This window comes from Meles meles, chromosome 3, assembly GCF_922984935.1.
Source record: "Meles meles chromosome 3, mMelMel3.1 paternal haplotype, whole genome shotgun sequence".
Taxonomy (NCBI): Eukaryota; Metazoa; Chordata; class Mammalia; order Carnivora; family Mustelidae; genus Meles; species Meles meles.
Window position 1 is genome coordinate 91,919,137 of NC_060068.1, and position 15,167 is coordinate 91,934,303.

Here is a 15,167-nt window from a genome sequence, read left to right on the forward strand (position 1 = left end):
TTGCATCTTTCTTCAAAGTAAAATTAACCATATGATTTTGGGTTTGTTTCTGGGTTTTTCTATCCTGTTCCTTTCACCTAAATGTCTATTATTGTACCAAGTACCATACTATTTTCATGACTCCTGCTTTTTAGTACATCTTGAAATCTGGGTTTGTGCTACCTCCAGGTTTGTTCTTCTTTTTCAAGTGTGCTTTGGCTGTTTGGGGGTGTCTTTTGTGGTTCCACATAAAGTTTAGGATTCTTTATTCTAGTTTTGTGAAAAATGCTGGTGCTATTTGATAGGGATTGATCCAATCTGTAGATTGCTTTGGGTACTATGGACATTTTAACAGTATTTGTTCTCCCAATCCATGAGCATGGAATATCTCTCCATTTGTTCGTGTTCTCTTCAATTTCTTTCATCAGCGTTTTATAGTTTTCGGAGTACTGGTCTTTTACCTCCTTGGTTAAGTTTATTCCTAGGTATTTCATTATTTTTGGTGCAATTTTAGTTGTTTTTAAATGCCTTCTTGGGATGCCTGGGTGGCTCAGTGGGATAAGCCGCTGCCTTCGGCTCAGGTTATGATCCCAGAGTCTTGGGATCAAGGTCTGCATCGGACTCCTTGCTCGGCAGGGAGCCTGCTTCTCTCTCCACCTCTACCTGCTTCTCTGCCTGTTTGTGTGCTCTCTTTCTCTCTCTCTCTCCTTCTCTCTGACAAATAAATAAAATCTTTAAAAAAATGCTTTCTTAATTACTTCTTTTTTCTGCCACTTCAATATTAGTGTATAAAAATGCAGTGGATTTCTATATATTGATTTTGCATTCTTTGACCTTACTGAATTCATTTATGAATTCTAGAGATTATTTAGTGGAGTCTTTAGGGTTTTCCTATATATAGTATCATGTCATCTGCAAATAGTGAAAGTTTTACTTCTTCCTTTCCAATTTGGATGCCTTTTATTTCTTTTTCTTTCTGATTACTGTGACTAGGACTTCCAGTACTATGTTGAATAGAAGTGGTGAGAGTGGACATCCTTGTCTTTTTCCTGATCCGAGGGGGAAAATTCTGTTTTTCACCACTGAGTATTGGTATTATTTTAAACACATCACAACTAATCTGTGAATTGTTCTGAAATCAGATGCTATAAGTTGCCCTCTTGGCCTTCAGATTCATTTTTTGCCTTTCCCTGCTCTGTTTTGTGACTCGGGCGGTGAATTTCTGAAGTTTCCCGGGTTTCTGTGACAGCTGGTTTCTGTTGGGTTTGACCAACAGGAAGCCAACACAGGAGACTGTAGACAGGGAGGGAAGGAGAAGGAAGGGTACCTACCCTTCCTTCTCTCTAGCCCCAGTCCTCCCACTTAACCTCTCCCCACCTTGGGTGAAATCTCTACCAGGGATCATGCCTCCTCTGTGACTCCAGCTCCCCTAGACTTTTCTGCTCTGGGTCCACTAATACCAAAAACTAAGAAATATTTATGAAAGAACATCTTAAAACTGAAAAAACTCTGTCCATTGTCTTAGGAATATTCCCCCTGAGAACTGGAAAGGGGGAGAAGTATCATTTTTTCTATCTTTAGCAGTTGAACACTCATCTCCCAAAGAAGCATGGTATGAAAATCATGGCACCACTAAAACAAATTTAATATTTGACTTTCAGAGTCATTGGACTGTAATACAAACCTGTGTTGAGGATTATTTTGGTTGGAATCTGGGGCTATTCTGAATCTCTCTCCATAGTAGCAGTGGTCTGGAGAGGTACCCCAGGAATAAATGATCCTGTAGGACTGTTTAAGCCCTTTCTCTATCATCCAGCATTACCCTACGTGGAAAGTAAAGTACATGATGATTCTCTAAAGTGCCTATAGTATTAGAGTATTCTATCTGTTTTTACCCTCACTTAAAAATGGGACCTATATTAATCGATCTCTTGATTCTGCAAAGGGCAGGGATTAAAACACATTTAGGTTAATGCCTTAAATACTGAGAGCTTTTAAGGAAAACGTAAGAAGGGATTGGGCTTCTGAGAAAACAGGTGTAGACAAAAGGAAAATGTTGTAGCCACTAGATGAGGAAGGACTTTTTCTTTTCTTTTCTGAATGTCATTTGTGAAATTGACTAGAAAGACCATATGCTAGCTCCCGTGGCATCAATAAAATCTCCTAAGATTGTGTGAAATGGACTTCTTTTTATCTATTTGTAATTTAACTGAAGACCTCAAAAGCTCACATCTGTTGAGCAGGTAGTTCTGGCCTTCATAATAGGGGATTCTGTACATTTTCAAAGAAAAACTACTCTTGGGACTAGACACCAACTTGTCTATATTTAACTGATGAAAACTAGAGGAAAAATTCTCTTAATTTTGGTAAGAAAGACCAAGTCTAAACTTCTGGTATCATTCTTGCCTGCTTAGTGTTGCCATGATCTAGGTATTCACCCCTCTGGGTCTGTGGTCCAGTCCATGAACCAAGGAGAATGAAGCTTCAGCCTAAGCGCAGCACCTTCTCTCCACCAGTACCAACACGTGGAATTGGAAATGACCCTGAGGACCTAGGGCTCATTTCCTTGTGCTGTGGGCTCTTTCCTTCCCTCCACTGTCTTCCCAGGCTTGGCTAGGATTCTGTTCTGGTTCCCGATTCTCTGCTGAAACTAGAGCCCTGCCCCGAGTTCCGCTTTTTGCGCAGGGCTTAAAAGCTTAAGGTCACAGCTGCTCTCTCTCCCTTGCCAACGTTCTGCTTCAACCAGATGAACACATTTCCTGCTTGTTCCCAAAGCAAGATGCTGCCTTACATGTAGAAATGACGGTGCACTGCTGACCTGAGATGCCTACTTGCCAGATTTCAATCTATAACTCAGTTCTGTGGGTATCTGTTCTCCCTAGGACATTGCAGGATGGACCACTGACCCTCCCTTTGGAAACACATCTTATAACCTAGTCAGTTCCCTGATCAGCCAGCCTCAGTCATTGTCCCTCTCTTCTTGATGGAGATGAGCTTCTCAGCATGGACTCCAAATTAATGCTACCCCATGTCTGACAACTGAGCGGCAATATCCAGCTAGTCAAGAAGAGACCTACTATCCAGCTTGATTGGCACTGGTATCAATTTATATGTGCACATATAGTTTAAATGTGTGTATATACATTTTAAAATGGAAGTAACATTTTTTTCCTGACAGAATGAGCTTATTGTGAAAAATTCAAGCACAGAGAATGCGTAAGTTCCCTCTGCCCCAAGTCATCCCTCTGATTAATCATGTTAACAGTTTATATTGATATAATTCTCCCAGACCATTTTTATGGAAGTATAAATTTAAATATATATGCTATATATTTAAAACAGAAATTGGATTATAGTTATAACCTGCTTTTCATTTTAACTTTATTATTTGTTGTTGGACATCAGCCTGCCCTCATTTTAAATGTGGACTCACTTTGGCTCAACTTCAGAGTACCCTGTGATTTAAGTACAAAGGAATAATTCTTCCTCTCTTTTTATAGTCTTTCGGGGGGGCATGTTTGTTCAATTATTTATGGTGATAGGTTTTACAGAAATAGATGTTTTTTATTGAGACCATCAAAACCTTCAGTGCCTTAATGATTCTGCTGATAAAGTAGAAAACACATGAAGGCATGTCAACCTGTCAAGCAAAAGAAAATGCTCTCTCTCCCTAATGTAAATGGATTAGATAAAGGCCTGATCTCCTGCTGCATCAAGTTACGGTGTTTCATGCTCTAAAGGCCAGGTAGGTACGCTTTGCACAGTTCTTGTAGAATGTTGGACTTTAAAGACGAAGAACCAAATTTTAAAACTGTCATAAATCTGAGTCTGGCTTTCAGAAGGCAAGAATGCTATTTTTAGTGTGTCTGGATTGCGGTCTTTCCCTTTGGTACTTGATGATGACTGCACAGTAAGAATGAAAAATGAAACTTCTGGAGATAGGATAGCTAAGGAGATTGAAAATAACACCCAGACAGTGGAGCCTCTGGGTCACTAATTTGAATTCAGCTCAAATCAGTGATGACTACAAATTGTTCTGTCTGCTGGCAGTGAGGCTTGCAGAAAAGATATTTCTCATCCTTATCTGTGTTAATTATATCTCTGTGCTTGTCGGAGCCAGCTATGTGAGGTTTTAGACTGTAATCCCCCAGAGGGCAGGGACCATCTCGGCCTCATGCACTTTTTAAAACCTTGCTTAGATGAGCGTTGATTAGATAATTTTGATGAGGCAGAGAAAGGAATGCTCTTTCTGAGGGGAGCTGGCTGGTGTGAAATTGTGACTATTAAGCATTTCTGTGAAACATGAGAGTGACATCCCTTCCAGTTTGTTCTGGGTGGCCTTGGACATAGTTTAGTCTCACACCATGACAAATAGTCTCCTTTTATAGCCCTGTCAGCAAATATTGCAGCCCAAACCCTGAAATTTAAGGACATCTCTTTTCCTTTTTTTCTGATTTGCACCCATCTCTTTGGGTCTAGCGCAACCCCCACCTTTCCCATGGTCCTCCTTCAGCATGCCTTGATCATAGGCTGTTCTGAACTGTTATCTTCCACTCATAGTAATCTTCTTGTGAATGTGTCCTCTCTCCCTATGTAGAGGCACAATTCTGAGGGTCAAGACCATATCTTACATCTTTTTGTAACCTCCCCAGCTACTAGTTCAATGTTTGCCATTTCTGGATTTTACTAATAATATTTTTGAAAAACTGAGTAAAAGTCTTCCTTAAAAGTTCACATGTGTTTTTTTTTTAATCTTTGTTTGTTTGTGTGTTAGTTTTTATTATATGAGCAGTGCTTCTTTTCCAGCTCTTTTTTAAAATTTATTTATTTTTTCAGCGTAACAGTATTCATTGTTTTTGCACAATTTTCCAGCTCTTTTAATATCATATTACCAGTGCTGTGGATGTGGTGTCCATACAGTCATGCAGGTTGTAGACTGCACAACTCTAGAAAGGCCTAGTCACATAGATGATAGCTCTGGTGATTGCTTCAAGTAGTTCTGAAAAAAATGGAGGTCAAAGAACGATAGTACTTGTGCTTCAGAATAAAACACATGGTACAATCAAAATAGGCTAGACAGATAAGAGTAAGTCACTAAGATGTGAATCTTAACATACCTGGTTTGGACTAAAAATAAATATGGTGGGGACAACAGTTTTCAACAAGTGAGTGTTTCCACTGCTTTCACCCCCCTTTACCCACCCCAGAAGGAACTTTTTTTCTCTGAAGGCATAGTTTATTCCCATTCTCAGCCTTCTGAGTATGACTTCTGTCAACCCAGCTCGGAGGTTTTGTGAGGCAGAATCAGGAGACTGTTGAGACAGGGCTAGAGAGCAGGGAGGACAAAGGAAGGGAAAACAGCTCAGGGTCCTGATTGTGGGCAGGACAGGAGCTTGAGAGAGTAAGAGGCTCTAGCCCAGGGTAGAATGGGAGAGAGAGGAGTGGACAGAGTGTTTCAGGAAGTGCTGCAGAGTGTAAATGAGGGGATTCCCTTTAACACTTGCGTGTGGGCATGGGCTAGGTTCTGGTGTAGTTGCAAGTCACAAACAACTAAATCTCTTTGGCTTAATACAGCAAATTTCACTTCTCACTCAAAGTCTGCTGCAGGTCCCAGGGACTCTCCTGGGCAGGAGTTCTCCATATGGTGACTCAGTGGCCGCAGCAGCTGCCTTGATCTTATGGCTCAGCTGTCATAAGGGCAGAAGACAGAGGGCACGGAGCCCCCACAGCCATTCTACCAAGCTTTGGCCAGGCAGGGACTCTGGCTGCAGTCGCATGCCTGAACTTGGTCCCGAGGCCTGTGCGACTGCAAGGCGTCTTGGAAGCTGTCTTCTGTGAGCCTGGAAGGTGAGAGTTGTATGTAGATGAGCTCTGCTACTATCTGCCATGGGATCCTCAGAAGTGTGCAGAGATACTGAGATTGCTTTTACTTTTGGTGGCTGGACAGTGTTTCTGTGATAGGTGACACCTCTCGGAGACTGGGCCACCAAAGGCCTCGGAATTTATTGGCTTATACAGAAAGAGGCAACTGTTTGTCATAAAGCATTCTTAGGACTCTCTGAAAAACATGGTAACGTCTTGCTAAGTATTGGAAGAGCTTTTAAAAAATTTTTGCCTGCTTGCTCTCTCTCTCTCTCTTTCCCTTTCTTTAGTGAGAAAATACTCACAAATACAATTACTCCCATGACTTATTCAGAGGAAGTATAAAATTTGGTTTTATTTCCTTTGCTTCCTTGATACCCACTTTATTAGGCATCTTAAGATGGAGAAAAGGTTATAAATTCCCTTCAGCATCATTAAAAGGAAGCCTGTCTAGACTGACATAAATGTGATGGTCATTCATGATTCCTTTGAGCTTTATGACTCTACCAAGAAAATAAAAAGTCTATATTGCAGATCCATAGGAGAAACAAATCTGGCAGCCTGGGCCTAATGTGATTTCTTAGCAAGTGTATTTCAGGAGAGGACAAAAGACTCTAGAAAGACAGTTTTGTTTTGTTTTGTTTTGTTTTAAATAGGAGGACAAGTTAGGAAACAATTTTAGACCTTTCTGCAATTTTTCTCAACAAGAGCAACTGTATTTTAAGAGATCATCTGATTCTCTGTGTCTTTACAACATTTCAACAATTGCAACAGGTGCCCCATACCATTAACAGGAACAAGAGCAAACCTGGTTGGTGTACGTGAGCGTGAGAGAAGGCACGACTGAATACTTCAGTATGCAATTACATCTGCTGCATAATTAGCCATAAATTGAGCATCCAAACATAGATGCATGCGTAATTAATTATGACTTATTTAAAAGCACTCGGGTTGTGACACTTTGTTCTTCATTTCCTGCAAATCAAATTACTGAAGTTTTCATTTCATTTCAAAATAATTTTGCCTGCATTATTTTTTTAAATTTCATCTGAGATACACTGTTGATTATACTTAAAGAACTGATTCAGTAAGGGATCAGTGAAGGAAGAGTAGGGGGAGCACTATCAGAAGGCACAGGATTGCAGAACTTGAGCAGGACTCACTTGGAAGGTGGAGGGGGCAGGTGGAGGCTGGGGGCTGGCAGACCTAAGGGATGGAAGGTTTTCTCAGTGTTTTTGATTGTGCCATCCTGGCCAAGAAAAGATAGTACATCAAGAGAAATAATACAGATGGAGAAAGTCTAATGACTGAGTGATCTGGAGATGAAGCTAACACTGCCATCTTTTAAAACATGTTCTGATGGGGATGCCTGGGTGGCTCAGTGGGTTAAAGCCTCGGCCTTCGGCTCAGGTCATGATCCCAGCGTCCCGGGATTGAGCCCCGCATCGGGCTCTCCGCTCAGCAGGGAGCCTGCTTCCTCCTGCCTCTCTGCCTGCCTCTCTGCCTACTTGTGATCTCTGTCTATCAAATAAATTAAAAAATCTTTAAAAAAAAAGTTCCGATGAAATATTTGGTCAACTGATGAATATCGTACTTTATTTATTTATTTATTTTGAGAGAGAGAGAGAGAGAATGCAAGCAGTGAGAGGGGAGGGGCAGAGAGAGAGGGAGACAGAGAATCTTAAGCAGGATCCATGCCCAGGGCAGAGCTCAGTCTCACGACCCTGAGATCATGACCTACGCTGAAACCAAGAGTCCGACATTTACCTGACTGAGCAACCCAGGTGCCCCATGAATATTTTATTTTTAGCATACTTAGATCATGTGGATTCCAGACTGTGTCTTTTTCTAACGGAGTCCACTGATTATTTGAGGAAAATTGAGATATATACTGCCTGGACACACAAGTTGTACACATAACCGCCCTTTCTCAGAGCTGTTTCCAAATGCCATGTGGTAACAGCTCTAGAACTCTGTCTACAGCAAGGGTTTTTAACTGCTGGCAAGCACCTTTTCTGGCACCATCAGTCATGAAAGTTGAGCAGTTTATACCTGCCAAGCTTCTCTGCAGACAGTCACCAGGACAGCCCTTCTTAACCTTTCCCATTAAATATCCCTAATAGTGTGGACATTGAATTGGTATCTTTGGAAGTTTGGGGCCATATTCCAACCACACCCCCTGAGAAAATGGGAAAATTCCTTGTTAGAAATTCATTTGACTTTTCAAATTTTGTATATGTCTGTTTTACCATAAAAATACCATTTCAAGTAATGAACTGTGGGAAAACATAACAGTGTTTCCTACTGAACTCAGTGATTAAGGAGTGAGATTCTTTGCCAGTGAGTCTCCCCACTGGGAAGAACCAAGATGAGTACTGGGGATGGAGCCCAGCATCGCAGTTTTGGTATCCTGTTAATTTTTCTTCTCTTACTATTTCAGTAACTCAAACTCATAAATATCAGGATATAAGTATCTGCAGACTTTTCAGAGTTTTAGAAGCTGTAGCGATACTGCCCCAGAGGAGGTTCCAGGCATTTTCATGCAACTGTGGGTAAAATCTCCCTAATTATATCTTCTCATTGAGGGCTGCTCAGGTCACTCCTGCAATGTGGCCGGCTGCAAGTGTCTGACCCATTTTTCCCATCTTGTTGGACACGAGAGAATGAAGGGGCAGATGCATTGGGGCGAGGCATTCTTGGTGAACAGTGTCTACTGTTTTAGTCACATTGTGTAACAGTTTTGATGCATTTCACCATGCCTACAGTATTTGGTCACAGATTTGATGTTATGTGTATGAGTCCCTGCCCTCCCACCCCTCACCACTGCTCTTCCTGCTAGTAAAACAGCAGGTTTGGTTTTTAAAAATCACATTACCTGCTTGGAAGTTTCTTCACCAGGGAGAATGGGAGGAAAATGATTAAGCACACTGAAAATCAGCACGGACCTTCTTCATTATAAATAGAAGGAGCGCAAAACAACTGTGAGACAAAATCGCTTTATCTTCAGGTTTTCTTTGAACTATAAGGTAAAAAGAACTGGGTTCATCCCAGTTTGTCAGCCAGGCATTTAAATGTGTTTGGGTCAATTAAAGTGCGTAAAGCAATGGGGGTCTTTGATGGGATTATTTTTTTCTAAATGTCCCCTTCCTATCCCAGGTCCATTCAGCCAGGGATATCAGTACAGGATTCTCGGAAGCCTTCTCCTATTAATGCGCTTTCAGGAACAGGGGCAATGTGTCCCCATCTACTTTGCCTCAGAGGAAGCTTCCCAAATGAGTCTTCCCTGTTCTGTTGCCATCCTGGTCTGGGCAAGTTTCGCCCTTCTCTTCCTCATACACACTCTTGGTGTCCACATTTCCCTTCTTTGGTTCTGGAGCGTTGCAGATGCCCTGGATGCTTGCGTGATTATCCTCAATTACTGGGTCAGCTTACCTTGATGACGCTTTCTCTCTTCTTTCTAGTCCTCAAGGAATGCTCTTTTATTTTACCCACTTAAAAACTTCAGGTAGCCTTTTTTTTTTTTTTTTCTAATTTGAATCTCCCCTCTGCCCGCTGCCCTCCCTGCCTGCCCCTTCCTCCAGCCAGTCTTTAACTGGGAAGGATTTACCCACAGGATTTGTATAGTCCTAGTCTCAGGCTAGCACCTTCTTTGAGTTTGGTTCTGTCTTCCATTCGGCCAGAAGAAGGACAAAAATGGCCTTGAGGGACATCTGAGTGGCTCGTTCATGGAGTGGCTACTTTCGGGTCAGGTTGTGATCCCAGGGTCCTGGGATCGAGTCCCACATCTGGCTCCTGACTCAGCAGAGAGCTTGCTTCTCCCTCCCACTCTGCCTGCTGCTCTCCCTGCTTGTATTTTCCCTCTCTGAATAAATAAAACCTTAAAAATTATTTTTAAAAAATGGCTTTGCGGGGGCGCCTGGGTGGCTCAGTGGGTTAAAGCCTCTGCCTTCGGCTCAGGTCATGGTCCCAGGGTCCTGGGATTGAGCCTCACATCGGGCTCTCTGCTCTGCAGGGAGCCTGCTTCCTCCTCTCTCTCTGCCTGCCTCTCTGTCTAGTTGTGATTTCTCTCTGTCAAATAAATAAAATTTTTTAAAAAATGGCTTTGCGTATTGGCTAAGAAAGCAAAAGGGAATAGAACCTACAACGATTAAGATTTCAAGATGTAATCCTGCCACCTTACAGATTTTCCTCCTATTTCTCCGGTCAATGTTAAAGTGACTTTGAAACTGACTTTGAAGGAAGCTGCTAGCAAATTTTTGTTGGAAAATGCTTTTGTGATCTCACCACGAGCCCGTTTTCTTTATCTGTAGCCTCTTTAAATATCCCAGGACTTGGCCGAACAGTTTGGAAAATCCTTGGAGAAGGTTTTTAGGCTCCTTTCGGCTCTGAAAAAAATGGTCATTGATTTTTTTTTTTCCCTTTGTCTTTCGGATAGGAAGAGCACTGCTCTTTTTTCATCCCTGGTAATTTTCTAGAAGGAATAGTTCTGTGGCAGCTCCTTGTGCTACAGCATATCAGTTTCCCTACACTGCAGGTAACAATATAGGCCACCTGTCTTCCCTGCATTTAAGGCCCTGTACTGGGAAGGGACTTCTAAGACTGCTAATGGGGAAGAAAATTTTTCAGAAGAAAGACAGGGAGGAAGGCTTCTGAGTTAAAGCCAGCCCAAGAGTACTGGTCTCAGGACTCTCTCCAGCCTCTTGCTGGGGTGGGCCCCTGCGCCGAGTTTGTGCGTCTCCAAAGCCAGGACTTTTGATGTCTGGATCTGGACAAGGGTGAGGCAGCATCAAGGTTTGCCTTTAATAATAAGAGCCCTTCACACCCTGTTGATTCAAATCAAAGGGATCCACATTCGTTTTCACATCTCACTGATTATTTTGTATATGGCGCTGCATGTTCATTTAGGCTCAAAATCGCATCCATATATTTCCAGTTTTCCATGATCTCTTTTGCTTCATTTGCTCTTCTGAAATATTTCCAATTATTTGGGTGCCCAATTGTTCGTGAAGTGGTCGCTCAGTTTGTGCCGAAAAGGCATTTTTAGAAAAAAAGATTTATCATCATCGTCGTGTTATATGCTGATTTCAAAGGACCCGACCATTTAAGCTCATTGAGATATTAAATGATTTCCCTCTTTCCAAACTTTGAGATAATCTTTCCTTCAAATCTTTCAGTAACTCTTTTGTGGTCAACGAGGAAGACCTAAACTGATGAGTTGGAATGAGAGAACATTCTATCCGATCGGCCGGTAGCCAGGAAACTTGAATAGAGGAACTAGATTCAGGAACAACTAAATCTTTAGTTTATAAACCAAGAGATTCAAGAGGCATGGTAAGTCTTCTTTGGTGATGGGGGCATGAATCAGAATTAAAAATGCCATTCTGAGCTGAGGGTCTGGAGACATCTTTTTTAGCTTCCAGTTACTGACTATGGTCTCCCCCACCCCGTGTTTCCTCATATAGTAAACAGAGGTACCTGAAAAGAATCTGCAAGGCCTCATGGTCTCAGAGCAAACTGCAGACAGACTCACTTTAGGTGAGATGTGGAATCCATGCTGGACATAAGAGGAGGCCCCAAGTGATAGCACTGACCTCAAAACATCTAGCAGAGCTTGGATCCTGCGGTGTTCAGAACCACTGCTAGTACAGAGAGCACCTTGGTTCAAACAGTGAAAAACCCACTTCCTTGGGCAAATGAATTACAAAACACCCCTTCTTTAGGGTGGATGCAGCCCCTCCGGGAGGCTGGGCTGGATTTCAGCCCCAGGGACACTTGTGCAGCGGTCTGGTGCATGCCCTGGAGGGCCCCAGTTGACGATCCTGGAAAGAGTGGTGCAGAAAGGACAAGGTGTCCCAAGCAGAGAGGAGGCCAGAAGGCCAATGGGCTGGAAGGAAGGAGGATGGAGAAATAATGGATTCTTCCTGGGACGAGTCCTAGGTACTGAGAGAGTGGGAGGAAATTAAAACTGGGAGGGTGTTGAGAGCCATGGGAATGGGCAAAGGGCCTTTCCTCCTGTAAGACTTGTTTGGAATACTAATCTTGGAACCTGAAAGGAGACATCTGTTCTTTGGCACCCACGTGTCCGTGTCTGTCCTCTTAGCTTTCCCGGGGCCTAAAGAGTCATGGCTACTGAATGCAATCACATTCTTTTTAGATTAGACCTTATTTATGCTTGAAATGATAGATTCAGGCAAGTAAAACTCTAAGTGACGTTTGAGATGTCTTCTCAATGTTCTTTTGCCTGTAGTACTCTATTTTTTTGTTTTCTTGTTAATTCTCTCTCACCGTCAAACCCAGCTCAGGGCTCACCATCTGCTAAACCTTCCTGATTACTCCAGTTCCACGTACACTTCTCTGAATGTCCATTATGCTCTGATCTGCACCACGGATTTATTGTTCTCAAGCTCTTTTGTGTGTTCAAATGCTTTTCTTCCACGAGACTGTCAGTTTTCTGAGGGCAGGGACTGTACTCTCCGATGTGTCTTGCAAATAGGAAGCGCTCACCAAAGCTTCAGGCTCCTGGTTTGGCTAATGCTGGGATGGAACTTCTCAATATACAACTTTCAATTACTCGTGATAGTTGAAAGGGCGACATATTATGAAAAACAATACTAAAAATCTTGCAGTCTGTTGTTTTCACTTGCAACCTCATGAAGCCTTCAACCAGAGCTAACTCACACTCTGGTGTATCACAGCATCTTCCTTTGCCAGCTGTCTCCCTGGACTGTATGTGAGACCTACCTCTCCTGGCAAGACAGGAAGTGACATCAAAGTGGGCGGGAAGCTGACTGGCTCCCTGCCTGGAGAGGGCACTGTGGGACTGAGGAAAAGTTCCTCCGTCCCGGTCATTACTAGAATCAACTGTACTTATACCTCCTGTTCCCGAGTATTTCTGACCCACTACCTGAGTGATTCTGCTCTTTAGGGGGAAGACAGACGGCAGCCACAATGAAGAGTACCTGCTCTGTCCAGTCTCCTTCAGGCTCTCTCCTTCATCATGCCAGGCTGTGTGTCTCAGAGAATAAAAGATACCTACATGGTAAGTGTACCCTGGGGAAGGCGGATGCCCAAAATCCCTCCTTCATTTACTGTAGCCCAGTATCTGGACAAACTCCTGGGTATGGAACCAAGGTCACGTGGGTCACTGGGAAAGGCAGGATCAGAATGCAGAACCTCCAAGTCTGAGACCCTGTGCGACTCCAGTTCATTCCTTTCTAAATATAAAATTGAAGTAATTACTGATCAAATGTGCCACTGATATGAATAATGAAAAGCTAATAATTGTTTTCCTTCCCTTTTAAAGAAACACACCACACTCAGACACCCATTTACAGATATTTTCAGTTAAAATGTCACACAATATTTGTTATATCAGCAGGAGAATGGAAATTGAGTTGGCAGTGAAGCATTGCAGTGACAACTGTTACCTTGGAAACTGTAGTAAGCAATCATAATTACAATTAGCAAGATTTGCACAAAGTATACATAAATATTCACGTGCCGGGGATGAGTGTCACGTACACCAGACAGCAGAGGAAACGGTAGTACCGTTGTTTCTTTCTCTTTGACACGTCCTTGCACAGATTTGGGTTCTGTTACCACTTATCTCAGCTTCTTCGAATTTAGGTAAATTTATTTCTTTATGTGCTGGTTTTGGGGCTTGTAACGTAATGACATCTGACACACAGCAGATTACTTGGAAGCTTCAACTGACCCTTAGTTGAAGTATGACCAATCCTAAATGGACTTTTAAACAAAGCCTGATCTCACAAGGAAAAAAGGCAATTGTAAATAATAAATGGTACTGTAGCCCCATTACAAGGGAGCTCTAGGGAAAAGTGCTGCAACCCAGAAGCAATGGTTAAAACCTGTGATTTAATCAGCCACCACAACTAGACTCTTGGCTGCTTCTTTATTGCCATGGAAGTGTCCCCTTTGATTCAGACTGGCCTGTCAAATTGCAAAAGAAGTTGGAGAAAGAGTGAGCGATAGAATAGTTTTCACTCAGACACACCGGGACTGTCCTAGCCTCTGTGAATTTTTTCACGACCAAGGAAGAGAAGGCAGTTCAGTCAACAGTGTGTGTGTCGGTATTTCTGTACACTTGTGGGAACAAAGCTTTGAAGGTAAATAAATCTTCATAACAAAACCAGTGTTATTTTCAGGGCCAGAGGGCACACCAAAAACTCTTCTCCTGTACACAGTAGAGTTTTCTGTTCAGCTTGTCTGAGCATGTTGGCTGCCTGGGGCTTTCTGGATAAACACACGTTGCAAGTGGTTGCCATGATGTGAGGGGCAACGAGGGGGAGAAATGTTGACGTGCTTCCTTTGAGAGCAGAGGTCTTGACCTGAGCTTGAAAGAAGTCTGCTAACATGGATACAAGAAAGTGACCTTGGCATAGATGCCAAAATAATTGGAAGAACTCACATTTCAGGCAGGAGCACGTGTATGGAGTAGTGGGGGAAGGATGGCGGAAGTGAGGATGGTGAATGCCTTGCAAACGGTCTTCCTTCTCTAGCTCATGTCAAGTCCTTTGTGTGCTTCCCAGAGGAGCCCTGTGCTCTTGGCAACAAAGGTTAAGTCATATGCCATGCCTCCCTCTAACCCATGCCTGCTATCTGGATGACTCTGTTCTTTAGGAAGGGTAGTATGTATTGGACCAAAAGTCAGCCATGGTGCTGTACCTCCTCTTCCTAATGTTCCCAACCCTCAACACTGCCTATCTCTGAGAATAAAAGGTGACTGGCATTGCATGGGGTCCGGGAAATCATAACCATGTTATAAACAGGACTAGTGACATATATTAGGTTCCTCCTCATAATACAATGCAAGGGAGGGAAGAAACTTGTTTCAGTTAAAATGAAAACTTCATCTATTACCTACTGCTCTAACTAGAGTTGTAATTACTTATTTGAAGCCCAACACTGGGCTACGTTCTGTAGATGAGGCAAAAGAAGGATGTCAGGGTTTCTTCCTTTAGAAGAACTTATGATCTTGTTGGGATGAAGGGCGTAGGAAACCCAAACAATTAGTAAAGCATATGGCAGATATCAACTATCATTAAGTCTGAAAATGTTCATCAAGTGAGAGATTGTTAGGGTCTGAGATCATTGGGAAAGACGTGAAGTAGGTGGCACTTGGAAAGGCCTTGTATTGTCATGGAACTGGTAGAGATGAACAGTGCATGTGTGTGCACACATGCATGTGTGTGTTTCTGTGTATAGGAAGGGGCAGGGCTAGAGAGTGCCAAGAGGAAGCCTGCTGAGCACAAAGCCAAGAGCACAACTATAGCAGAGCTTATGACTGCCACCATTTTAAGAGTGTG